This window comes from Haliotis cracherodii, unplaced genomic scaffold, assembly GCF_022045235.1.
Source record: "Haliotis cracherodii isolate W230 unplaced genomic scaffold, xgHalCrac1.p SCAF_1, whole genome shotgun sequence".
NCBI lineage: Eukaryota > Metazoa > Mollusca > Gastropoda > Lepetellida > Haliotidae > Haliotis > Haliotis cracherodii.
The window spans coordinates 63,065,042-63,084,970 of record NW_027266264.1 but is presented as its reverse complement, the minus strand read 5'-3'; positions in this window follow the sequence as shown (position 1 = coordinate 63,084,970).

Below are 19,929 nucleotides of genomic sequence, written 5' to 3'. Positions count from 1 at the left end.
TTTTGCATGTTTAAAACTTAGAATGTTTTTTTTTTTTTAAATTTTATGTTTGTGCTGCCTTTTACTTGAGAACTGCTGCATGGATTCTTTCCAAATGGAAGAAACACTTTCTATACAAATAGAAGAGGTGCAGTGCAAATGTTGATTTTGATATGTGTCTTTTATGATTCAATATAATGTTTTACATGTTTTGAACTGTATTTTTAATTCAACATTGTGCGAGCTTTAACTTAAGAACTACTTCGTGTATTCTTTCCAAATTTGAGGAACACTTTCTATACACAGAGGAGTGGTGTAGTGCAATTGTTGCTTTTGATATGTTTATTTTATGAAACAATTGTGCGAGCTTTAACTTAAGAACTACTTCGTGTATTCTTTCGAAATTTGAGGAACACTTTCTATACACATAGGAGTGGTGTAGTGCAATTCTTGCTTTTGATATGTTTATTTTATGAAACAATATGATTTTGTACATGTTTTGAACATAGGATGTTATGAACTTTGAAATATGAATGGGTCGAGGTTACCCTTGTTCATTTTAGTGTTAAAAGCTTTTCTGCCAATGTATGAGCCAAGAGCATCATGGTATTACTGTCCATGCCACCTTCCCAGTTTTAGCAGTTTTGAACAGTTTAATGACTTGGACGGGTTAAGGTAGCACTGCTGTGACTTTTTTCAGACATCAAATTATTATTTGGGGGAAGGCAACTATGTTTATGTACAAAATATGTCCCTTACCTTGTAATTTTATTATATATGTGTCATTGTTTTACTCAGTTACCAAGGCAAAAGCAGTGACCATGGATAAGGTTGAATATCATCCCTGTCATAAGTTCGTCTGATTCCTCATTTGAGGACTGAAAAGGCTCCTAAACCACTCAGCCCAAGTTCTGTCATTTAACCAATAAATAAAGGTCACCTAAATCAGAATTCGATTTTCATTTTGTTGCTGTCATCATATTTTTGATGGAGCAAGGCAATCAATCATAGGACATCCGATTCATGCTCTCAATGCTGAATGTATGGGGTAAGGTCAAGGAAAATTAAATGTTTCAATTTGTACCAGTCTTATTGTCTGATGGTTTTTAATTTGCAAACTCGTGGGGAAATCATATATCTTTTAATAGTGGGAAAATTGTTGTAGAAAGTAAATACTATATGATGAAATTGTGCATGTAATTCAAAACACATTTTAAAATTTGTCTTGGCTGTATTTGAAACTATGTATGCCGAGGTACCCTGTCAGAAGACAGCGCATTTCATTGACATGCTCTTTCATGGATAGAGTACAGAGTGAGCATTTCAGGCTGCCTGGGAGGTATTGAGGAATAAAACAGGCCTAAGTTGGACCAAAGTTGTTTTGACCGGCGGCCCAACGTCTGAGTTCTATGTGTCATCTTTCCTGTGATATGTGTCATGGAATGTTGTTTTTTATGCGATGTGATTAATTTTTATGTGTGAGATTTGCCATGTGCCATGTACCACATGTATCATGTACCCTGTGATCTGCGTCGTGTAATGTAGTTTTGGTGATATGTGATGTCATTATTTGTATATGCGTGAAGGGCCATGTGATATATGTGGTATGTATGCTGTGATATATGTCATGGAATATTGTTGTTTTTTCTTTATGCGATGTGATTAATTTTATATGTGTGATAAGTCATGTGCCATGTACCATATGTGTCATGTATCCAGTGATCTGTGTCATGTAATGTTTTTGTTTGTGATATGTGATGTGATTATTTGTACATGCGTGATGTGCCATGTGACATATGTGGTATGTATCCTGTGATCTGTGTCATATAATGGTTTTTTTTGCGATATGTGATGTGATTAATGTGTGATGTGCCCTGCAGTAATATGTATCTTTCATGGTCAGAGTTCAAAGGGAATTCAGCTTGCAGAATGAAGTGCTTGATGTCTCAACTAAATTGGTACAAACATTTCAGGGTGCCTGGGAGGTATTGAGGACTAAAACAGGCGTTATCTTACGTTTGGCCAACGTTAGCTATCAACGTTGGGCCAACGTTATTTTGATCGGCGGTCCTACGTTGGGCCAACGTTGGTGCAAAGTTTGATTTTGATGTGTTTATTTTCGGAAGAAATATGATTCATTACATGTTTCTAACTTGGAATATTTTTTTTATTTCAACTCTTTCATGGTCAGAGTTCAAGGTGAATTCAGCTTGCAGAATGAAGTGCTTGTTACCTGAAGTGTTAACTTGATTGGTACAAACATTTCAGGCTGCCTGGGCGGTATTGAGGAATAAAACAGGCGTAATCATACAGTGGACCAACGTTGGCTATCAACGTTGGGCCAACGTTATTTTGATCGGCGATCCTTCGTTGGGCCAACGTTGGTGCAAAGTTTGATTTTGATATGGGTTTTTTTTCGTAAAAAGATATGATTCTTAACATGTTTTTTACTTCGAATATTTATTTTTATTTCAACTCTTTCACGGCTAGAGTTCAAAGTGAATTAAGCTTGCAGAAAGTAGGGCTTGTTACTTGATATTTTAACCAGATTGGTACAAACATTTCAGGCTGCCTGGGAGGTATTGAGGAATAAAACAGGCGTAATCTAACGTTGGGCCCAGTGATCTGTGTTATGGAATGTTGTTTGTGATATATGATAGGAATAATTGTTTATGTGTGATATGCCATATATATGCGATATGTATCCTGTGATGTATGTCATGTTATGTTTTTTATTGTGATATGTAATGTGTGTAACTGCATATATGTGATGTGTTATATATGTCATGTATCATGTGATCTGTCATGCAATGTTGTTTGTGATATGTCATGTGAGTCATTGTATATGTGTGATGTGGCATGTGCCAGATCTGTCATGTATCCTGTGATATGTGTCATGCAATGTTTTTTGTTGTAATATGTGATGTGATCAATTGATATTTGTGATGTGCCATATATGTCATGTATGCGTGCCATATGCGTCATTTCATATGTGATATATATCATTTGCCAGTTTATATGTATGGTGAGATATGTGTAATGCGATGTTATACGCAATGTGTCCTGTGTCTTGCGATATATATCAGGAGATATGTTTCATGTGACGTTTGTCATGAGTTCGTTTTTCATACTCCATTTCATCATGGATAATGTAATATTATGTCATGTATCACGTCATGTGTGATAGATGACGGGTAATTGGCGATATAGATGTGCCAGGTGTTAAGTGATATATGACATGTGTCATGTGATATGTGTCATGAGAAGTTTGATGTGTCAAGTTGAATGGGGTATGTGTCATGTGTCATGTGATATATCATATATGTGATATGTCATACGATATGTGTCGTGCTTCATATGGCATATGCCATTTGATATGTGTCATGCGTCATGTGAATTGCGTTATATTTAACATGTTTTATGTGATATATGTCATGGGACATGTGATGTGTCATAAATGTGATATGTATCATGTGATATGTGTAGTGCGTCACGTGTCATGTGATATGGGAAATGTGTCATGCACCCTGTGATATGTGTCATCTAAAATCTAATATGTGTGAAGTGATATGTGATATGCGTTGCGTAATGTGTCTTAAGATATATGTCATTTGATATGTGGTATGTGTCATCTAATATGTACAATGTGATATATGATGTGTTGTGTTGTGTGATGTGTCATTTGATGGTATGTGGCAAGTGGTATATGCTGTGTGATGTGTTATTTTGCCATATATCATGCGATATTTGATATTTGGAAATCATCAAGTGCAATGTGGTATGTGTCATGCTATCTGTAGAATGTGATAAACGACAGGCAATAGGTGATATATATGTGTCATGTGTTATGTGACCTGTGTCATGTGATATGTGTCACGATACGTTTAATGCGTCAAGTTAAATGTGGTTTATGTCGTGCATGATATGATATGTCATACATGTGATATGTGTTATGAGATATGTGTCGTGCATGATGTGATATGCCATACATGTGATATGTATTATGAGATATGTGTCGTGCATCATGTGATGTCATAATTGTGATGTGTTTTGAGGTATGTGTCGTGCATCATGTGATATGTATATATATATTAAAACTTTAAATTACGTACATACTTTGTTAATAAAGATTTTCAATAGGCGCTCATGACCATCTGTCTCGCTATGTTATTTTGTCAGCGTTGTATGCTAATCGGTAAACACACGGAAGTAACAGTTGTAAATACGAAAACTATGCCATTTCATTTCAAAATAAGCAATTTGATTAGGTTTACACGTTCGAAGTAGTCGAACTTGAGAATGTAAAGCTTTTGGAAGCACGTGAGTAAAGACGAATATCATCAAAGATACATCTATGTGATATACTAGTCAGTAACATTGAATGTTGACAAACTGCAGCAATTACTTGTAAATGAATTTACAGGGTTTCTGTCGCGAAATCGCAATACGACAGCTTCTTTTATCAGTAAACATTCAATATTTGTAGAGGCATCGTATTTAGAAACTGCAGACATGTTACATTGCGGCGCATGCGCATGTTGTAAAGTGCATCTGGTGTTGCGGTAATGTCCGAACTCCCTTCCCTTATTCTGGAGTAGAAATATTGAGATTTCCTCTGATTATGTAGGATAAATGGTAGCATTTACGTGGTTAATAGATCCTTACCGATATGTAGTTCGCTTTGAGTCAGCACGTTTCATATCTTGCCCCACGTGCGGACACGTGCGTTTGTCGACTGCATGCCGATTTAGTGTTTTCAATCGTGGTAAGAGCGCCCCGATTGTTTGGTGACAGACTGGATTAGCCAGTGGCTGACCCGTTTAGACGTGTTGACCCAGAGGTTACGTGTCCTTACGAGTATATAAGTGATTGGCGCGAATGCTCTCATTGTCTGGCATGATCGGGAAGATTACTACAGGTGAGGGAGACCACACCAACTTATCTGTTCGGAGGTCGAACAATTCCCTCATCCCTAGTGATTTTCGGCAATAAAGATCTAAATAATGTGGCAACTTTAGAATTCATGGGTAAACTGTTATAAAGTTGGGTTGGACGGGTGGATTTAATTAGGAAATAATGTAAGCTATGTGATGTAGCTACATCGGCCGATTGTGTTAGGAGGTTTGGAAGAGTGGTTTGTTTGTCCTCGTAGACTGTGTTAAGGATACTGTAGTGATTATTTATTAAAGTGGGTTAGTTAGGGGTTTGTTCGTCTGCTTTAGGCTGCTTCTGAGTTTTATTCTTAAGGTATAGTTAAGTAGAATTTTTGGCTTAATAATGTAAATTTTAGTTAGGAATAGGATTGACCGATTTGTAATTGTTGTTGAGTTCGTATTTATATTTAGTTACAGTTGTTGTTTGGTTTTTTATTTATCTTCTGTAATAAACTGTTGAAACTTGATTATATTTTGTCGTGAATCACCTCCCTACATTCAACGAACTGAGGTCGTAAAGGACAGACGGAGGGACCGTAGACACGTTTTTTAGTATTTTCGGCATCAACATCTCCTTGATGAAAGAATTACAACGCGAAGTCATGAAAATATTAGGTGTCTAAATGTGCCCAAAGCCTGTCCTGTTACACTGGTAAAGTGACACCCCAAGCTATCACTAACAGGTGAGGTGACCCTCCTAACACAAGTGTCCCACCCCTACCCTCATTGTTTTTACCAATCATCACATCTGACTGATCATAAATATCCAACGGTAGGTGTTGACGATTGTGCAGGTTTTATCACAAGGTTGTTTTACAACATGTATTTTTTTGTGAAATCACAGTGTCTCTTATATCTTATTTAATAAAAGCATAACTTACGTTTGGTGATATTTGTATTTACACGGTTGTGTTTCTTCAAAACAAAGAAATGATTTTTGAGTGAAGGAACACGTGCTTGTTCATGGGACAAATGTTTTCATGACGCTAAACTTTGAATTATATTTGACATCGGTTGAGTTATGTTTTGACTGCAAAAAATATCAGTCACCTCGTGGTTTTTCGACAGCATATTGCTGCGCTGTTAATACCTTAGGATGTCTCCGTGGAAACAACACGATCAACTGTGTAAAACAGGCCCCAATGCTTAGAGTTTCTGAGCAACAGATTTTTAAAGAATGAAAATTGGACGTGATATAGATATGGGTAGAAAATCTTTACCTCGTTGTTTGTCCATTGAATTGTCTCCATGTTGATCGGGCGGGGGCCGGGCTTGCAACTGCTGAGTGCTTGTTTTTTTTCCAGTATGTGGGAGGGGGTTGTGTTTGTCAAAAAGTCATAAACGCACATTTCTCAATCACTGACTTCCTGGAATGCTCTCTGTGAACACGTTTTGGTGGATGTCCATTTGGGGAACCACGTCGACTACTCTTGTCTACTCTTCCTCTCTTCGTTCAGTTTTCTTTATCATCAGTGGTATGTTTCAAACAGTTCATTTTCAAAATAAATTCCATCACGTTGTCCAAGCCGTCTGTGTATTGGTTTGAAAGTGCACTGCGTGTATCCTCCACACTTTGGATATCGTAGGCCATCTTCCTTGCTGTGAGAACTGGTCAGTGCTTCAATGACCCTGCACGGGCTGTCCATTGTTTGTTGATTGCCTGGACGCTGGGTCAGTCAGCAGTGGCAATACTCGTGTAAATTCGCCTTCACATTTGTTTACATTTAGGACACTTGATTTTAAGCAAAAATCTTAATAATGTTCATGATTCACTCACATATACCCATTCCGGTTTGCTTCAAGGTCACATTACAATATTTTTGTACATCATCTCATAATTAACGCGATTGTGACGGAGCATTCTTTTCAGCGACATGCTATTCAGGCGCATGCGCATCCTGCTATGATCTACACTAACACCCAATGTGAATACGTACCAATATACATGTTGCACTCAATGTGTTAAATCTGATTCATTTGGGCAATTTCTAAAATATCTAAATATTTTAGGCATTTTACAAATTAAGTGACAAATCTGTTCCTTGTCCATTGACACGCTGACTGATTTTATACATTGTCTGAAACATAATGTTCTGTGTTGACAACCGGGCTGTGCACATGTAGCTCTTTATATAGCTACGATGTATATTGGTATCCTTTGTATACATGTGTCACCGTATAAAGCTCCGTTGTGTACTGATACCATGGATGTACATGTAACAAAGCTATGATGTATACTGACATCCTGGGTATACATGTGTCACTATATATACTAATAGCTACGTTGTCTTCTGACATCCTGGGTGACATATGTCACTATAAATATCAAGGTTGTATACTGACATCTTGGATGTACATGTCTCGATATATATAGCTACGTTGTCTACTGACATCCTGTGTGTACATGTGTCACTATATATAGCTACGTTGTATACTGACATCTTGGATGTACATGTGTCACTATAAATAGCTTTGTTGTATACTGATACTCTGTGTGTACATGTGTCACTATATATAGCTACGTTCTCTGCTGACATCCTGGGTGTACATGTGTCACTATATATAGCTACTTTGTCTACAGACATCCTGGGTGTACATGTGTCACTATATATAGCTTCGTTGTCTACTGACATCCTGTGTGTACATGTGTCACTATATGTAGCTACGTTGTCTACTGACATCCGAGGTGTACATGTGTCACTACATATATAGCTACGTTGTACACTGACATCCTGGCTGTACATGTGTCATTATATATAGCTACGTTATACACTGACATTCTTGGTGTACATATGTCACTATATATAGCTACGTTGTCTACTGACATCCTTTGTGTACATGTATTACTATATATAGCTACGTTACACACTGACATCCTTGGTGTACATATGTCACTATATCTAGCTACGTTGTCTACAAACATCATGGGTCTTCATATGTCACCATATATAGCTACGTTGTATGCTGACATCTTGGTTGTACATATGTGCCTATATATAGCTACGTTATACACTGACATCCTCAATGTGTATATACCACTATATATAGCTACGCTCTGTACTAACATCCTGTATATACATGTGTCACTCTATATAGCTACGTTGTCTACTGACATCCTGTGTGAAAATGCGTCACTATATATAGCTACGTTGTATACTGGCATCCTGGCTGTACATATGTCACTATATATAGCTACGTTGTCTACTGACATCCTTTGTGTACATGTGTCACTACATATAGCTACGTTGTCTACAAACATCATGGGTCTACATATGTCACCATATATAGCTACGTTATATACTGACATCTTAGGTGTACATATGTCACTATATATAGCAACGTTATACACTGACATCCTGAAAGTGTATATACTACTATATATAGCTACGCTATATACTGACATCCTGTATGTACATGTGTCACTATATATAGCTACGTTGTCTACTGACTTCCTTTATGTACATATGTCACTATATATAGCTACATTATACACTGACATTCTTGGTGTACATGTGTCACTATATATAGCTACGTTGTCTACTGACATCCTTTGTGTACATGTGTCACTATATATAGCTACGTTGTCTACTGACATCCTGGGTGTACATATGTCACTGTATATAGCTACGTTGTCTACTGACATCCTGGGTGTACATGTGTCACTATATATAGCTACGTTGTATACTGACATCTTCGGTGTGCATGTATCACTATATATAGCTACGTTGTACACTGACATCTTGGGTGTGCATCTGTCACTATTTATAGCTACTTTGTATACTGACATTCTGGCTGTGAATGTATTACTATATATAACTACGTTGTATACTAACAACCTGGGTGTGCATGTATCACTATGTATAGCTACATGTAGGTGCGCCAACATGTACAGGAGGAAGAAAGCACCATCGTGTACAGGGGGAAGAACATGTGTACCGATAGGAGGACAAATATGGAGAAATAGAAAGAACATGAACCAGTAGCAGGAAGAACGTACTTGCAGAATGGATGTAAAACGTATATCCACAGATAGGATGAAGAACGTCTACATTCAGGAGGGATGGTGATCGCACACTTCTATATTTACAGACGGGAGTGGCGTGAAAGTTTTTTTGGGATATCTTTATATCCAAAACTGTGACCGTAAAACCAAATGAAACGTTTAATACACATAATTACATACGTTCGTGTACCACATGCATGTTCCTGACACATAGAAAACGTACCAAGACCTCCTGATCTGGTCCATGTGTGTAGCGACGTATTTCATAAGTGTGTGAGTGAGTTGGGTTTAACTCCGCTTTTAACAGTATTCCAGTTATATCACGGCGTGTCAGCTTAATGTGGGAGGAAAGCCCGAAGTGATGCAGGTCTCAGACGTTAACTGCTTCGGTGAAACCCACGAGCACGGGTATGGTGCCAACAAACCTAGAAACATAATCGGGGCGAACCGGGATTCGAACCCACAGTCCAACCCTATAATACTTGAATTCTTTGACCTCGTTAAAACCCGGGCTGTCGCTAGTCGTCAGCGACCCATGCTTGTCTTAAGAGGCTACTAGCGGGATCGGGTGGTCAGGTTCACTAACTTGATTGATGCATGTCATCGTATTCCATTTGCGTAGATTGATGTTCATGATGTCATTCACTGGATTGTCTGGTCCAGATTCAGTTATTGTACACACCGCCGTCAAATATAGTTGGAATATTGCTGAGTGTGGCGTTAAATGTAAAAGGGCAGGGCACCTGTAGTCTTTCTTGAACTCTCTCATCTCTAATCCCTTGGGGTAACAAACAGAACGAAGCACTGAGCAAATGATTTAGTTATCTACACTACACAAAAGAAGTTAAAAAACAATATAGTTGTATCAAATGATAGCGTGTTCTTTAACTCTTTTTGAGTAACATTTAACGAGCTGTCTTATTTTTGTGTTATCGCATAACACAGTGCAATGGCTAGTGTCACGTAGTGCAGGTCAGGGCGTTCCGACATTGGCATATTTCTGACAACGGACTGTCATGTCGCGACATGATAAGATTTGAAAACTGCACAATAAGTGTCCATGCAGTAATCAATCCCAATACCGTTGTCTTTTCTCTTGACACAAACAACAGAAAGTTTCTGCTTGATAACGTAGTACTGCAATAGTGTTGTTTCACACTGTAGTCAGAAATCATCAATTCGTCACAGCTGAACCACGCAAACACATGCCGTTGACCAGTTTCAGATACTCATTAAACATGATCGGCATGTCACTAAGTAAAGAGGATAATGACTTCTACATATACAATATACAGGTTTGATTGTTGTTTAACGCCGCAGTCAGCAATATTCTATGATAGCGGTTTGTAAATAATCTGTGAGTCTGACAATCCAGTGATCGATATCATGAACATCAATCCACGCAATTTGGACATGCGTCAACCAATCAGCGAGCCTGACCTCTCGATCCCGTCAGTAGCCTCTTACGACAAGCTTAGTCGCCTTTTACGCAATAACGGCTTGGTGAAGACCTGTTCTCTACCCGTATCTTCACGGGTGCCACTTACATGTAAGTCCTTGTCCTTTTTTAAAATTGTAAACATATTAAACACCCTGCACTGTAAGCAGAATCCGTATTTGTTACTCACTAGATCCACCGACATAAATAACTTTATGTTGAATAGAATATAGAATATTGAGCTACACAAATTATTATTTGTATTTCTTATTTCGATCTACCTGAGCAGTTGTGAATATTTAATGGGATAACTCAAAAATACGTAAAAGAATATATTAAAAGTGTTGCCCGACATTTACAAATTCATTTGTTTACTACTCCAGCAGCAAGGAAAGATGAGTGTAGTTGTGTGTGCCCAAAGCTTGGTCACGCAGACAGTCCGGCATGTCGTACTTCATCCATGATATCTTCCCCTGAGATTTCACGATAACAAAAATCATACGTTATGATACGAAAAATGCCACGAAGCATCCTATCAAAAAGCCAGTGACAACGTTGACGCGTTCGCTCAGCCCCATGTTTGACGCTGATATAGACTCTGACCCCTCGTAGCCAACCTCCTAGTTGCTACTGTTCAGACCGAAGTCGGGTTACATTGTGAGATACCGCTTCAATGAGAGCTGTTATAATGAAAATGCATTGTCATAGGGTATTGCCTAAAAGTTGATCGGCTCGGGCCACGACGGACCTCGTTATTATTGGCTGTTTTCGCTCAGTGACGTTTTAGGTTCTACTACACCAAATCAGAACCAGTCGTTCAACAAGCAGTTTCGTAGCTTTGAGTTTAGATTGAATCATCTGGCAGCTGTGATTGGATGATTTGGAGTACGATTTTTATGTTTTCAAAATGTACATCCATCCAGTAATTAAAACTGTTTTCCATATGCAGCCCTGTCTTTTTCAACATGATGGCGTATGCTGAATACGACCACAGATATTTTCAAGCGTTAATCCATCTTAATAGCTTGTCTGTCAGGCCACGTGATGCCAGCTTCTTGTGTATGAAGCGTGTACATTGCTGACAGCAGAATAGATCACAACACCCCTTTTTTAATGTAAACAATGAAGCATACCATTAGTTTGTTTTGTCAGGTGCTTTTGTGTGAATGGATGATGATAGTTTTCAATTAAAGTTCTTAAAACATTTTTTTTTCACTAATATGACTTTTAAATAATTATTGTTTTCCTCATCAACTGTCTATTAGCTGTTATATCTGAATTGGTTTGCCATTTAATAACTCTCAACACTCAACATTTTCAGCTTTTAGTATGCATGATGTTGACTGGGGAGGCATACGCGCACTCATGCGGATGAAACAGAAGTTTTCACATCCAGTGATTGAGTTTTCTGGCAATAATCGACCCCTTTACTTCCTACTTTCTGGTAAAGTTCTTTAACCAGCCTTACATATATGAGGACTTCAAAGCTGCAAAATGTGTCCCTTGCCAATTGTTGGCACGAATTCCATGTTTTCTGTCCAACTTTGAGTAATTCTTCGGATTTCTTTCTATGTGTACTTATGTCACCGTTTATATCAAAGGTGTTGATTTTTGGAATAAATAAAAGCACAGCATTTATGATTGCCCTTCCATAGATGAATGACCAAATGCTGACAGTCATTTCAGTGTTTGATTATATAAACAATGCAGGGGTGTTAGTTCGCTTAATCTCAAACAAACTCAATCATATCATGTCACGAGTGTCCAAACCATATTCCATGAATGAGGCAGAATCTGTGATGATGACAGAAAGAAAGAAAATATGACAGCTCAATATGTCAATATAATAACTGTTGTTCTGTTAACTTGATGACATATATATATAACATTAACGTGTTTCTCTCGCATTATACAGCCTCCCGGTAAGACACACAATGTGTCTCTGAAGTCTACACCAATCACCTGCATATCAGGGGGTAGGCAAACATATTCACTTGTCAGCTGTGACAAGCTACGGCCTATACCCATCAAATATGCAGGTGATCAGTAACGCCGTGCGTAATTTAGTATGTGCGTCAGATACTCATTGTGTGTGGCAGTATTGCAAGCGTTGTGGCATCAGCAAGCATCTCTAATAAACAAAACGTTACATCAAACCATCATTCATGGCCACGTCGACTTATGACAATGAACCTCATTTTGAAAATGAGATGAGCCTCCTTGCACCAAGAGAACAGTAGATAGAAATGTCGTACTTATGTCAACCAATGCAATTGCGTGTCGTGAATCTTTTGGGCATCGTTATTGGCCTTGGGAAACTTTAATTACCATCAATTCGATACCATATAAAATGCCTTTTATGAAATCATAGTCAACATGACGTGACTGGTTGACTCGAGTTTTTTCTCGGGCTCCCTTCGCTGAACTGAATTTGATATTATGAAGCTCGATTTTCAGGTTGAATGCAGTGCTTTTTAATTTGGCGATAATTGTATTTATGCTATTATCAACGTGATTTTATGGATCCTAGAAAAAGTTGCGCGCTTTAATGCCAGTTTACAGTTTGAGAGAATAGCCCATTATCGAATCATCAGTTTAGATATTGTATTTACTCTGTTAGCGATGACACTATCAACCATTGCCGTTTAATCCGTGAGTTTGGCACCCTGTTCATCATGGTTTGCTATATAGCCCAACTCCCTTCTCACTAAATAGATATAAAACTCTACACTGAGGTAAAAAATGTATTTATCAATTTATTAACACAATAAAAAAAGGAAGGGAGGAAGCTTAATCTTATCCAGTTCAAGTGCATCCAGTTTTGCACTCACTTCCTGATAACATAAATGAAATGTTGTTCTCTAAACATGATTGATGTATTAAAATATGATCATAGAAACCTGGATTTCTGTTTATTAACAATCTATATATACAGTTACATGACAATGCTATATATACAATCACATCAATACGTAATTCGTACACTGGTTTCCACACACATGATATCGAATGAAATGGGATTTATTTCGGTTTAAAGACACATATTTAAAAATATATATAATTTGCTTTTCACAAAAGCAAAAGTAAAAATCGGATGTATGGTCTCATTGAGTGACCTGGCTGGTGGTGCGTCCTTGTACCCCGATAGGGTAGGTCGCTGTTCATTGTGTTAAGAGTATGGTTTGTCTGGTCTTGACTCGGTTATTTCCATGTTATATAGCTGGAATATTGTGAAGAATAACATTCATTCCTTGTAGATGTGCCGATTTGTTACTGGAAGTGTTTTTACTACTTTATTTCAACTGGCGAGTGAGTGAATTTTCCTCCGTTTTCAGCAATATTTCAACGTAATCACGAAGTTTTGTACGCTTCGGGCTGTATGGAGTATGTAAAGCCCTCCAAAAGGCTTGCATTAGGCCTGATTTCAAAATAATCAAGTTTTTTTTAAAAAATATACTCACACGCAAAAGAAACGTAAATGGTTTTAAGCAAATAGGTAACAAACACAACACGGAACCATTAGTTGATACAAGTTTTAGCATGTAGTGAAGTCTGGTGGTGTTATCAATATTTTTTGTAGCATTTTGGAAGCCCCGAGTACAAACGCAACATAAAAAACGAATCGCCTAAACGCACCATTTAAATGAATATGTAGGTATCATGCACCCATTTCTGGCGAAATCGAAAATGCCCGAACTGTCACGAACTGTAGTGGGTATAAAACCGTGGCCGATTCTTGGTTCTACCACTCCTTGGTCAACAATGCCACGCCTAACTCAAATTCAGAGAAACCAGGCTATCGGACGTTTGGAAGCTGGAGAGTCTGTCCAAGATGTTGCCCGTCATTTCAACGTTAACATAACCACAATTTACCGTCTCCTGCAACGATACAATGCTACACAGACTAAAGATGACCTTCCTCGGAGCGGTCGTCCTAGGGTCACCCCACCTCGACAAGATCGCCAGTTTACCCGTCAACACCAGCGACATCCGTTCCTAACTACAAGTGAAAGTGCTCGACAGACCAAAGGAACACATAATCGACACATTAGCCGGGATACTGTGATCCGACGTCTCCGTTCCAACAACCTCAGAAGTCGCCGACCAGCACGTCGTCCTGATCTTCAACCACGGCATCGACAAGCACGACTTCAGTGGGACAGGGTCATCGCAGTTGGCGTCATCTTGAGTGGAGGTGTGTCATCTTCTCTGATGAAAGTCGCTTTTATGTCTCCCATGCAGACAGAAGAGTCAGAATTTGGTGGCGTCGATGTGATCGTTTCGCTGACAGAAACGTTGTGGAAAGGGGTGGACCTAGCGTCATGATATGGGCAGGGATTGGACTCAATGCGAGACTTGGATCCATGTGCTTTCTGAATGTTGGTCAAGGTCGGGTACACGCGTCACTGTTCAGCGGTATATCGACCAAGTGATCAGACCCCACGTTGTTCCATTTTTTTGCACAACATCAACAACACATTTTCCAGCAGGACAACGCTCGTCCCCATGTTGCCAGAGGTTCCATGGCCTTTCTGCAACAACACAACATCCGTGTTCTACCGTGGCCAGCCCTCAGCCCTGATCTGAACCCCATCGAACACTTGTGGGATGAGGTTCAAAGGCGTCTGCACAATGTACGCCCAGTCCCTACAACTGCCGATGAACTACGCACAGCTGCTCTGGGTGTGTGCAGGAGGATCCCTAGGGCCTTAACAAATCGTCTGATCCACTCAATGTACAGGAGATGTGTAGCAGTGATCAATGCTAATGGTGGTCACACCAGGTATTGACTGACATTTTGGGTATTGACCCGAAACTGTGTAAGCCCTTAACATTTGAAAAAAACAATTATGTCATCTGCCCTTTAATCCATTAATCTGTCTTCAGTTAAATTTTTGTCAATGTTGCCCTGGTATTTCTTGTCTTTACTGTTGAAAATAAATAACATGTATACTGCATACTCGACTTGCGTTTCTTTTGCGTGTGAGTATACATGAGAAACGTCTGGTCGAATTTGCCTGTTGCAAGGGTGTTATGCTTAGTCATCGGTGCACGGGACTGTGATATAAGAGAGCTCATTGAAGCGATAGCTCACAAAGTAATATGATTTCAGTAGAAACTGGAGGTTTGTTGACGAGGGGCCAGAGTCTATCACAGCAAAAACATGGGTCTGAAGGAAAGCGCTATCGATGCCTTTACCCTCACGATAGGATGCTTCCTGTCAATTTTCGTGTTACTACGTATGATCTTTGTTAGCGTGAAATATCGTGGGAAGATATCATGGAAGAGGTACGACATGCCGCACTGTTTGCTGGTGGCTGGTGAAGTAAATGCATATATAAATATATTGTGTAGCTTAACATTCTATATTCTATGTGACATAAACTGATTTATGTCGGTGAATCTATAGCTAGTAGGTAGAAAAAAACCGGGGTCTCTTCATAGTGCAGAGTGTTTGCAAAAGAGAATACATGTATTTATATGCGTGTCATAGAAGGCACTGTCATCTTTATTTAGAGACATTTAGAGTGGTGGAGTTTTGGTTTGAGAACAGAAAAAGTTTTTAATGGTAAGGAGTTCATTGTACCCCCAACATAAGTATGTGCTCAATCATGTTTTTAAACCAAAAACAATAACGAACTTTTTTTTTTGTTTATTGCGAAAAAAAGGCACATTATTTTTACATATAATGTGAGATATTCTTTAGCAAATGGTTGCTTCTTTATTCTTTTTAAGCTATGAAATTGATTATTTATGATATGGAAGGTTAACGGTTCTATTGCTTTGTTACAAATTTGTAGTTGTACCTTTTTATCGTATATCCAGGTAGATGGATCAATCAGGCAAATCAAAATAGATTTATATTTTTAAGTTTTATTCTGATTGAGACTTTTGCCTCCGGTCCGTCGAATTCGTAAATCGAAAGATTATACAACTATGGCCAAACAGATAAACGCTGTATGACTAGTATCATTTAAAAAAACAAAACACAACAACATTATGGCAATTTGTTACAGAAAAATTACAAGATTTCGAATTTCACTTTTAATAATTATGAGTGACTGAGTATGATTTTTACACCGCCTAACACCACAGTATTCCAATTGTATCACGGCGTGTCAGCTTAATTTGAGAGGAAAGCTCGAAGTGATGCAGGTCTCAGACATTTACCTGTCTGAGAAAACCCACGAGCATCGGTATGGTGCTGACAAACCTAGAACTAAGCAATGATGATAGCAATATGAATATCGAATACTTGCCATCAATAACTGTTGTCCGAAATATACAATCCCTGTTTCGAAGTGCGGATATGCGAAATCCCAATCTAATTCACGTTGGTGTGAGTATGCAAAGGAAGACGGTTGTGACGATGCCGTTTGGAATGAAAATGTTTCTTGTATTCTTGTATGGTACTCTTCAACATGAATATAACTGGTTCAAGAAGAAGGTTCTAAATTGAACATTGAACAGTTTTAAATTGGACATTGTAATGTTCACTGTGCAATATGTTCAGGTTCAATGATACTTCAAGAGGGCTTGGCTTCTTTACGTCAATGGTCTTCGAACACGTCAACAGATAGCTACGGTAACCGTATTTCTGTGCTGATAATAGAGTAACGCTTATATATATAATTTGACAGAAACAAATAACTTCATTTAAATTGAAAAGGAGCCCCAGTGAGATGGGAGATCCAGAACCTGTGGAAAATCTAGTGCTAGAGCTATAACATTTTAGTAATGGCTAGGCGGAGGGAAACTAATATAGTTCAGGGACTATAAGACAGACTGTGCTGCTCCACCAAGGAAACTATTTTGATTTTGACTTTCGCTTTGAAGTGACAAGTCAATATCAAAATCGCTTTAAGGAGCAGCACAGAGATACGGTTACCCCTGCTAGTCAACAGAATGCCCGTCGTTGTTATTCAGAGAGACTGGTCGTCTCATAACTGCCACATCAACTCGTTTCAGCGTGTTTATTTGAACTGATTTGTCTTTTAATGTGGAAATTCGACAACATAATATCCATTTCTATCTTCTTGGTCACCTCTTAATTTTGGGCATTGGTAGGAATTATTACCTCATGCTTTCAGGTTCAATAAGTATCTGAAACTGGTTGACTGTATGTGTTAGCGTGGGTCATGTTGTTTGCCTGTGACAACTGGACGATTTCTAACTACAGGGTAAAACAACACCATTGCTGAATGGACACTTATTGTGAATCCTTCAACTCTTATCATATTGTTATCAGAAGTATGCCAATATATTGACCTGCACAGCGTGACTTTCAAATACGGGCCCGTTTCACAGTGTTGTGCAATAGCACAATCAATGAGACAGCTCGTTATAAAATACAGTAACTTTAAAGGTAAAGAACGTCCACTTCTTTGATATTACTATAGTTCATCCGTCATAACACGAGAGATTAAATATGAAAAGATGAACGATTCGGGTGTTCTTTCACTTCTTTTGAGTAGTATAAATATCTAAATCATTTTCTAAGGGCTTCATTTTGTTTGTCACCCCGTTAGTGTGGGACACCTGCAAGCCTTATATATACGTTGGTGCACTTTCTTCCTCCTGTACATGTTGGTTCTCCTTCTTCCTCCTGTACATGTTGTTGCTCGTTCTTTCCCCTGTTAGCACATGTTATACATACGTACTTCTTCCTTCTCGTAGGTTCCAATTCTTTTTCTCCGTCCCCTTGTTGCCGGAGCTGTGGTTCTGTATCCGGGATAGGAGGATGTTGGAAAACTCTTTTAACGGCAGAGTCTATGGGACTCGCTGTACGCACGGATGAATTACAGGCTTATAAGTTTGCCTTCCCAACATAAGGTAAGTGGCAGTTTTTACATTCTAAGAAATTATTCCCAAGTCACATATCATTTACGTCACAATAAAGATAACTTTATGAGGACACCTCGTCCACTCAACCTAAATGGAGGATGCGTAGGTTCTTGAGCTAATCAGATGTCCACTTTTTAAAACGGTTCGGCTTCATTTGTTTACCACCTCCATTCAGAAATTTATACTAGATCCACACAGAACACTAATTTTCCTTGGATCAGTCTCACAAACGACAGGATGTATAGCATATCCACAACAATCAATATGATGGCGCAGCATTATGATTTTTTGCAGGAAAACCTATTATATTCCTTTTCAAGATACGGCAATCGGATCAGCTGGTCCGAATGCTTCGCTCACTGTTACCGAAAATTTAGGGGCCTCGTCGCAGACTTGTGGATTATTAGAAAGTTTACCTAATACGATCTTCCTCAGATCTTAGGCAGCTTTACCGGCGCCCTTAACTACATCCGGGCATCCATACGCACCATGCCACCACCAATGTAGAGGATAACTACCCTTACCCTTCAGATTTGGGGTAGCCAGGACGGGGTGTTCGAGAAAGGAGTTGCCTCCGCTTCAGGGGAGTACACCGACTCCCTGACCACAAAGTATGTGGATGAGGCCAGTCACTGGGGACAGATGGACTGTCCAGATGCTGTCAACGCCCATATGAGAGACTTTTTAAGCGTACCTTGTTAAAGCTACTTCTTTTGAAGGTGCAACGAACCTGGTATATACGAATACGTCTTTAAAGAGGGACTGACTTATACCTAAATGGCAGTCCCAGCTAGTTTGGCCCAGTTTCGAACACTTCTATATCTGCTTATGATGTCAATCTAGCTGTTAATGCTTACCCTATAAGTAATTACACTGATACAATGTCTCAGTTCACTAATTACAAGATCTAGACTTAGATGCAGGGAGCCACAAATCGTAAGTGTCCATCTTTAAAAACGCAATTTTAAACATTAATTTAGTGTGACTGCTTTTAGAACACAAGTGGTGTGTAAGCATTTGATGGAAAGAAAGACCCTATGATTGTGACAAATGATAAGGGGTCGTGCGCGAACGTGTGCGTGTGCACGTAATACGCAAGTAGAAACCAGTTGAGAAAGCATTGATTAACAGCCATGACATGTCAATAGCCTGGTATTCAATATTGTTATGTATGATTGTATATTAAGCATGACATCATAGAAAATTTGTGATGTTTAACTATTATGTTTTCATATGTTAATGCATCATGTTTCATATGTTACATGCTTTGATGTAATCATTATTTTACCTTTCTAGAATATGAAATGCTTTTCTCAAACGATTATTGACTCCTGTATTTGTTTTATGTTTTTACAAAACTTACAATGTCAATTCCTTTTCCTGGTTTACACCCATATACCAATACACCCTTAACCCTGGAATAATTAGCAATGAAAATATATGTCTGAAAGCAGTGATGGACTCTTGCTAATTGCATCATGCTGTGGTCTGCGCGGTTAAATAAGAGGTGGTTGGGTAGTGTTCGCTCTTCACGCCAAAGGCCCGAGTTTGAGTGCTAAAACGGCGAAAGACCATACTCACCTACCAGTTAAAATAAAGTAGTAAAAACACTTGCAGCAACTCTCACATCAGCATATCTTCAAGGAATGAATGTTGTTCTGAGTAATATTCCAGCCATATAACCGTAACATGGAAATAATCGAGTGTAGACCAGACAAACCATGTTCTTG